Source organism: Phyllopteryx taeniolatus, chromosome 11 (assembly GCF_024500385.1).
Source record: "Phyllopteryx taeniolatus isolate TA_2022b chromosome 11, UOR_Ptae_1.2, whole genome shotgun sequence".
Taxonomy (NCBI): Eukaryota; Metazoa; Chordata; class Actinopteri; order Syngnathiformes; family Syngnathidae; genus Phyllopteryx; species Phyllopteryx taeniolatus.
The window spans coordinates 5,936,978-5,945,889 of NC_084512.1; positions in this window are offsets into that span (position 1 = coordinate 5,936,978).

Below are 8,912 nucleotides of genomic sequence, written 5' to 3' on the forward strand. Positions count from 1 at the left end.
AGGCTTAATGGCAGCTACTTTAAGAGCTTTAGGAAACTCGCCTGAAATGAGCAATTGATTATTTTCTGCAAATTACCTAGCACAGACTTCGCAATAGCTTTGAAAAAGTCCGATGGTATTGAGTCAAAACAGCTCGTTGATGGTTTCAGCTGCTGAACCATTTTTTCTCTAGTTTTGTGGTCAACTGTATCAAATTCTTACATGGTAATAGAGTTTTTCCTGGGTGGCTTCAGGTGTATCATTTTATCATTATGCTGATTTGTGCTGATATTTAACCTGATGGATTGTATTTGTACACTAAAATAACAAGCAAATTCTTTTATAAATCATTCATAAATACCATTTACACCTTTTTGTGTTGTTCTGGTTTTGAGGTTATTTGCAATGGTATACTGCAGTGTAAAAATAACAATGGTGGATCTGGACTCGGGCGGCATGGTGGAAGACCGGTTAGAGCGTCAGCCTCACAGTTCTGAGGACCGGGGTTCAATCCCCAGCCCCGCCTGTGTGGAGTTTGCATGTTCTCCCCGTGCCTGCGTGGGTTTTCTCCGGGCACTCCGGTTTCCTCCCACATCCCAAAAACATGCATTAATTAGAGACTCTAAATTGCCCGTAGGTGTGACTGTGAGGGCGAATGGTTGTTTGTTTCTATGTGCCCTGCGATTGGCTGGCACCCAACAACTGCGATTGGCTGGCAACCAGTTCAGGGTGTACCCCGCCTCCTGCCCGATGATAGCTGGGATAGGCTCCAGCACGCCCGTGACCCTAGTGAGGAGAAGAGGTTCAGAAAATGGATGGATGGATGGATGGATCTGGACTCCAGGGAGATTAGGGATGGCATCAGCCAAAGCTAATGGAGATCCAAATAAATGAAATGAAATCACCAAATAAAACATTATTTCAACGATACAATACTTCAAACCGGAGGATTAGATTTAAAAAAATACATTGTCCATTATTAATTTGAGTAAAGAGCTCATCTGGGTAGGCTCCAGTGGTGGGATTGTTCTACTGCAGCAATAAAAACAGTTTTTCTCTGCAGAAGATGTTTTTATTCATGCTCATTAATGTTCACGCCTGTTCATTATTACTTGCTGACAGGGATGAATAGACTATGGCCAGCAGCAAACCACAGTTCTCACTAAATATTTACCTGTTGTACGTACTTGATGAGGCCACAGTATAGCAGGATGACAGTTTTCTTTTTTTTTACTAGGAGCTGTTTGGGAGGAAAGCTCTCCCTTTTTTACTTAGCTTGCTTTATGTTTGTACACTGTGTTGCAGAGATTGTGCCACAAAGAATGACAGGTTTAGCTTCCAGCAAATCTGACAGGTGGTCGTAACAAAAACAATTTCCAAAGGAAGACAGGAAGAATTGTGTCTAAATACTGTTCTCTATGTGTAAAACGTGACCAGGTTTCCTGTTTGAATTTGTGGGTTATTTATAAATGCAAGGCATTAGTTAAACAATTCAGTGGGCACAAAAAATCCATCCATTCTGTGCCCAGACCTCTCTGGCTCTAGCATCTCCAATAGTGGAATACCGATACCAGTTGTAAAAGGATTGTTGTTCCTGCATGTCCTTGGTTTGCCCAGTTGCCTCCTTCTGGTTGGACTTTCCTAGAACACCTCATCAGAGAGGAGTACAGGACACACCTCGATTCTAGACACCTCAGCTTGCTCTTGTCAATGTAGAGCAGTAAGAACTTGCTGCTCTCCTAGGGTGCTCCAGTAAGAAGGTACTGTATGTTGTTGGGTGCCATCCATCCATCCATCCATTTTCTGAGCCGCTTCTCCTCACTAGGGTCGCGGGCGTGCTGGAGCCTATCCCAGCTGTCAACGGGCAGGAGGCGGGTTACACCCTGAACTGGTTGCCAGCCAATCGCAGTTGTTGGGTGCCATTTGTTGCTAATAGTTTCCCAATGATAATTGTTCCTCTGGAGGGGTCTCTGCAGTCTGGTTTTCAGTTGCCAACTCTGGTTGAAAAAAAGCATTTTGTCTATGTATTATTAGCTACATGTTTAAAGTATTAGGACCACTGTTTGTACAACAATTTGCTATTTCTCTGCATGTTTGGGTCTGTCAAGTTTAAAAATCTGCAGAGATGACCATGTGACTAACTTATGTAATGCCATTTCTACTTCACTCATAACATTGTACTTGTGTACTTTTGATAAAATTCAAATGGCATCATGATTTTGTGACAAATATTGTGGTGACAAATTGCTCTAAACTGATGTCCCAAGACTACAGCCTACTGTCGTTACACTCACCCACCCTCTCATTGAGGCGGATACAAACGTGCTTTGTTTGATCAGAATATGTGTCAAAGGTAGGAAAATGTAGAAATGTATTGGCATGTAGAATTTTTGCCTCATCCAAGTGTCTAGTTTCCTCGGTTATCCACACCACGATTGTGGAAGTAAAATAACTCCAGCATGTCCTAGGTCTACCCCTCCTGGTTAGACACGTTGCGACAATAAGATACTAGCATACGAATTGTGACTCTACTCTGTCTGAAATGAGCAAGCGATCACACTATCACTGAGGATGAACCCAGACATCATGCAAAGGAAACTAATTTTTACCGCTTGGCATCATGCCCTTCTCCTTTCATCCATCCATTTTCTTTCACCGCTTATCCTCACTAGGGTCGCGAGCTGCTGGAGCCGACCCCAGCTATATTTGGGCAGGAGGCGGGGTAAACCCTGAACCGGTCGCCAGGCAATCGCAGCTTCTCCTTTCAGTCACTACCCAAACCTGGTGGCCACCTCTTGTTAATGTGGAAGAGCAGAGGCTCTATGCTGATTCTCTCACATAAGACCAAGTTCATCATCAACCTGTGGAGGAAACTTATTTTAGCCGTTATTATCTAGAATCTTGCCCTTTCAGTCACTAATCAAAGCTTGTGACTATATATGAGGGTGGGAACATAGATCAGTAGTATGATTACAATACTGGGGTGCCTCACCAATCCATTAATCTGTCTCATGTTCTATCCTTCCTTCGCTTATAAACAAGACAGTGAAATACTTAAACTCCTCCACTTGAGGCAGAATCCGACCATCAACCTGGAGGGTGCAATCGACCCTTTTCCAACTGAAAACCATGATCTCAAATTTAAAGATGCCGATTATCCTCCTGGTCGTTTCACACTCTGCAACATGCCCCAGAAATCATTGAAGCTTGGAGCTTCAAGGCCATCAACATCACATAATAATACCGTGAGGTATTCTTTTAACACCACGAGCCTTGAAGTATTCTTGACCAGTGTACCCTACTGAACAAATTTCAAGTATTTAATTAATGATTTATTTATTTAGCTTGTCCTATTAATCAAATGTGTACAGGTTCATTCCCAAACTTCAAATATATTATATACTGTATACAAAAATATTGAAGTTTGAGGGTACACCTACGTGAAAAGTGATGGTATGCCTAAAAGTACTTTTAGGTGTTTTTTTTTTTTTTTTCTAAGAGTGTAAATGGCGGTCTAAAATGTATTGCTGGATTTGCAAACAATCATGCCTGGGATGATTTTCTATGATAATAAAATACACCAAACACATCTTGGTTCTTCAGTTAAATTTGAAACATGCATAATGAGACAAAGAAACTACTGAATTAATATTTTTTTTATTATTTCCCCTGCATTTTGCCCTGTTCTAAGATGACACACAAGATGACACATTGCATAACAAATAGTGTCCTCTCCTCATTTCCAAACTGGACGCATAACAATCTTTTCACGGTATTATTTTCAAGGAAGGCTGCAGACACAAAGTCCAGTAGTGTCTATTTATTCGTAATCACTGTTTTGTCTCTCAACCCCCTCTCTTTTTTCTGCATCCCAATATGGTTATCATTATTATAGTGTTGTGTGCTACTGTCGGAAACCTCCAACATTATGTTGCACACTATTGATGGCAGCAGTATTTGGAACAAACTATCTATTCACTGTGAGTTATTTGTTTGTCTTGTTTGTGTGTGTTTTTTCTATTTTTTTTTTTACATGCAATATTGTTGAGAAACAGCAGTGATGTGTTGTAAGTGGTGCAGAAGTGAATTTGGCCTCATAAAAATTTCCACTCATAATCTAGCCTGTGTGAGCAGGGATCAAATGAAGAGATGAACTATCCAAGGGAACATTACATGTCAGAATGGAAGGGAAAAGGCACGGAAAAACTCAAAACATTTATCTTACCAAGCCATTTTATGAAATTTTATGTCAGCGCTATTGTCAGGGAACAGTACCATATTGTTCGTAAATGTTCAACACATGCCTCACTATAAGGTAGTTGAACCACATGATTTCTCCCATAGAATATGAATGATAAGAAAACGTTAATTGAAAGATAAAATCAGAATCCTTTTTATCCACCCTAGCTAACTGATTGAACAGATGTGTGCAAAATTATACTAAGGTAAGTATCATAGTGTTCATACCAGTCAATTGTTAAAATGTTAATGGAAAGGGGAAAGAAGTTCTTGAAATGGCTAGTGGTTTTGGTGTGCAGTGTTTAATAGCACAAACCAGAGGAAAGGCACCAGGAAAAGGTGGTGACCAGGGTGGGATGAGTTCAACAGGATTTTGCCTGCCTTCTAATTACTTTCAGTGTCCAAGTCCTTAAGAGTGGGTTGGGCGGCATCGATAATTATTTCTGGAGTCTGTTTGTTACCGTCTGAGTTTATCCTTCTTTTCAACAGCACTAAACCAGACTGCGATGGGTGAATACATAACCAATTCAAAAGTATAATTTAGCATTACATTTAGCATAACATTTTCTGGGGTTAAAATTAAATAATAATAATAATGTATTAATTGTAATGACTTTAAGAACAATGCACCATTTTAGATAGTTTCTTTATATATTTACTCAATTAATAATTGTCCAGCTGCCCTTTACAGTGTTGGGAAATTTAGATATTTTGTGTTGTTTGCAATTCTGTGTATTTCATGAAGTTGGGAATGAGAAAAGGGCAGAATATGTGTATGCTTGAACACATGCAGCTACTGGAAAAAGCATGTATAACACAGTTTCAGTAAGATTCAATCATGGATATGGGAATTATATGACAGCACCAAGCCCTGTTGGGGAAAAGGGTGATAATACGCTCTGTTGTGGTTTCAAAAGTGGATGCGAAAAAATATTTTATTCAATGGCTCCCTGGCTTTCCAGTGTATACAGTACAAACAATGAACAGGAAAAAGAAAGAACAGCAAACATGTTTAAAATGAGTATGCTGTCTCGCAGGTTTCTATTTTGGATTAGATATTACACACAGATGCATTGTTTAAAAAGTTGAATTAAAAAAAAAACAGCCCTTTGGGATAGCTTCCGTGTGAACTCTGACCCTGATGGTCATAAACTTATAGGAAGGGCTAACAGGAAGGAATCCCTTCCCTGGTCTATCATGCCCATTTTGGTAGAGTAATTGCTACTTGTTCTCAGCAGAGGTCATCTCAAATTCAGAGCTGATGCTCTTCCATGACAGATATTTCATACCTGTTTTTGCATCTCTCTCGATCTACTCTATAAAAAGGCCCGGTTTGGTATATTCTGTAGAAGCTTGGTGGCACACCTTACTTTGAGTCTATCGTTCTCCCAAACAGTCCAGTTAAGAAGTTCCTTTTTTAAACTACCCCTAATTCATACCCAGTCATCCGCATCATGGCCTTCATAGAGAAACGTCTAAACGTTTTCTTTTGCCCGCATCAAAGACAAATACATGGAGGAAATAAGGAAAGCACATGTCGCTCACCACAGAAACCTCAAGTTTAACCATTCCTATTCCCAGCATAAGGACCAAGGAACGCTGAGCTTTTAAATGAAAACATTTCCTTGGACATTTCACGGTCACAAATGAGGTGGTGATCTTTGAACCTACCTTTATCTAACTCTACCATCCAATCAGATGCATTCACCCCCTAAACTGCCACCAAAAGGGAATCAAGAGCACTCTCTAATTGGTGAAAACCACTCATGTGGCGCAGCTCCACCACATAAAGTTCCGCTGCTGCTTTGCCGCAGCAAAGACTGCGACTGTTTCAGTTGGCTGTGGGCAACGGGTTGTTCATACGTTTGCCATTAAAAAGAAAAAACAAACTGAAGGTCATTCTTGGAGCTTTCTAAAATGAGGTAAAACTACAGATTTGTGAGCACAAATGGAATTTTCCATATAAAATGTATTGCAATCAAATTAGCCGACTGGATCAACACATGAAAGTCGGTATTTGGCATTTTAGCTTCTGATCCTGGATACACAGAGAAAATTTAATCCAGAGTGTGTGTATATCTATCAATCTATCTGTCTGTCGATCTATCTATTTATATAGCTATTGAAAAAAAATACAAAACAATAATGTTGTACTGTACAGTAATATGGGTGCATACGGCCTAAAAATCAATGTAATGGACAATCAGCTATATCGGACAACTCACCCCGCCGCTATTAGTTCGCTCTATCTCTAAAGACAGCTACACACCCACTACTGACACCAAACTGGTGTGAAAGTAAGCTTTTCCCCCCTGTGTGTGTGTGTGTGTGTGTGTGTGTGTGTGTATATATATATATATATATATATCCATCCATCCCAAAAAAACAGACATACTCAGCAAAAGGCTGAGTAATTAAATGTATATTTGTCACATACATTTCTGGTGAATTGGGTGTGTTCTACCCCAGAGTAAAGTTTATGACAGTAGGTTGATAAAAGGTGTTTGTAAGAATGTAAATGTTCTTTCCAACAAGATAACCCTTCAGCAGACTTGTTCTTTGCTCTTCGTTTCATTAAGATATGGTTCTGATAAAATGGCTCCAACACTAATTTTGTGTATAGGCTTGCAGATGTTCTTTATTCAACAAGAAAAACCCAATAATGTCTGAAATGTGAAAGATTATTTGAAAATAGTAAATGTTAGAGCACTTTAAAGAAACATACTTGGCTATCTCATCGTGTTTGTGTCTGGTAAACTTACGATCTTCTGGGATTTTGTGCCTTCAGTCCGCATAGAGTCTTTCAGTGAAATGAAATTTGCATAATATATAAATATTGAATATTTATTCAAGTGGAAAAATTCACAATACAATGGAGAGTAGAGATTTTAAGTTTATTTCTTGATAAGGCATTTGTTGTTTTGTCATTGTGAAGAAGTAGTGGTTTGGGGCATTTAAGACGAATAGAGATCGTTTGAGACTTTAAGGTTCCCTTGGAGAGTAGTGTTCCTGCGTTCACACATGCTGTACTCTCCAGGGAGGTCTCGGAACAAGATGGATGTAACTCGATTGTGTGCCACAACTCTCAAGACCTCGAGGGCTGGCTAACCTCTGCTCCTCTAGCTCTCCGCTCCGCTTGCCCCTGATGGGTGTTTTTTTCCCCCTCATTTGCTCTCCTCTGAGATGTGGGTCTTATTGAGTCATGATTGCACACAGACACCCAGTGACAGAGGACGTCAGTTGGCTGTCAAGTATTCAAGGGACTCCAGCTGAATCAACAGTATGTGTGTTATGTGGAGAACACATTCTATAGGCTATATACAAACAGAAAGAATACTGCATCTGGTAATTATGCATAAATACATTCAACAATTTAAAAAATAGGAACATATTATTTTCCAGACCAATATTTGGTATAAACTGTGTTGTAGATGATGTAAAATTAGGAAAATCCTTGGTCTGAAGGCCCCTCTTTAGCAGCTCTATCATAATAAAAATAGGCCCACACACCTTTGTGTTATCTCTTGTTACAGTTCTAGTTTAACTCCATTCCCTTCTCTCTCACTCCCTTTGGGTTCACTGACACAAGAAGCAAGCCAAGCAAAATGTTGACCCGGGTTTCCTTATGGAGCTGCTTCTGCAGGACATCTGCTCGTGGCACCACAGCGCAACAGACAACTACCAGCTGGACAGTCAGCCGGTAGGAATTAGTTGAAACCAGAATAAAACATATAAATTGGATTTAAATAATGTAACACAGAGTTAGCTGAATGTGTCTGCTGATCTGTCATTGAGGATAAAAATAACTTTCAGAACACCCTTCTGAAAAACAAATCAAAATCACAATTTCCAACTTCCTCGAAGGTAGCATTCATCTGTACAGGTCGTAGTAAGAAAGGCACCAGGTGGCGAGCAGGCCTCACCTTGACTTCCTAAACAATAAAATGGCAGTAGAAGAAAACATTACATTATATTTTACTGTGTTATTGCAAGAAATTGTTGATGTGTCCTTATGTAATGTTAACAAAAGAGATTTAAAAAAATAATAGAAATTGGCTTGGTAGTTTTCAGATAATCATTCTGTCCAACAAATAGACTGGTGAAAACATTACCTCCATAGCAGAGTTAGTTTTTTTGCTACATGCAGTGGCGGCTGGTCAATGTGTGTCGTGCTGTCATTTTGTTTGTAGCGCGACTAATGCTAGTATTATGTTTAGTGAACACGTTGTTTGTTTTCAAGGTTGAGGGGTGATAGAAATATCAGTACTTGAGGCTGATCCTAATTGTCTAGAATATCAACCATAGATTTAGATTATGATTCAACATCAGCCTTTGGTTTCACATTCACTCTGAACAAGTGTATTGACTGTAACAGTTCATCCCCGTGCAGCTCTACTAATATTCTTACAGAGGGCCCCTTCATAAAGGGGCGCAGATTCCCCATTTAAATGCAAATGTTTATCAGCTCGGCAGAACGGTGGACAACTAGTTAGCACATCCGCCTCACAGTTCTGAGGACACTGGTTAAAACCCGGCCTCGCCTGCGTGGGTTTTCTCCGGGTACTCCGGTTTCGTCCCACATCCCCAAAATATTAATTGAAGACTCTAAATTGTCTGTAGCTAATGTGAGTGCGAATGGTTGTTTGTTTATATGTGCCCTGCGATTGGCTGGCGACCAGTTCAGGGTGTACCCC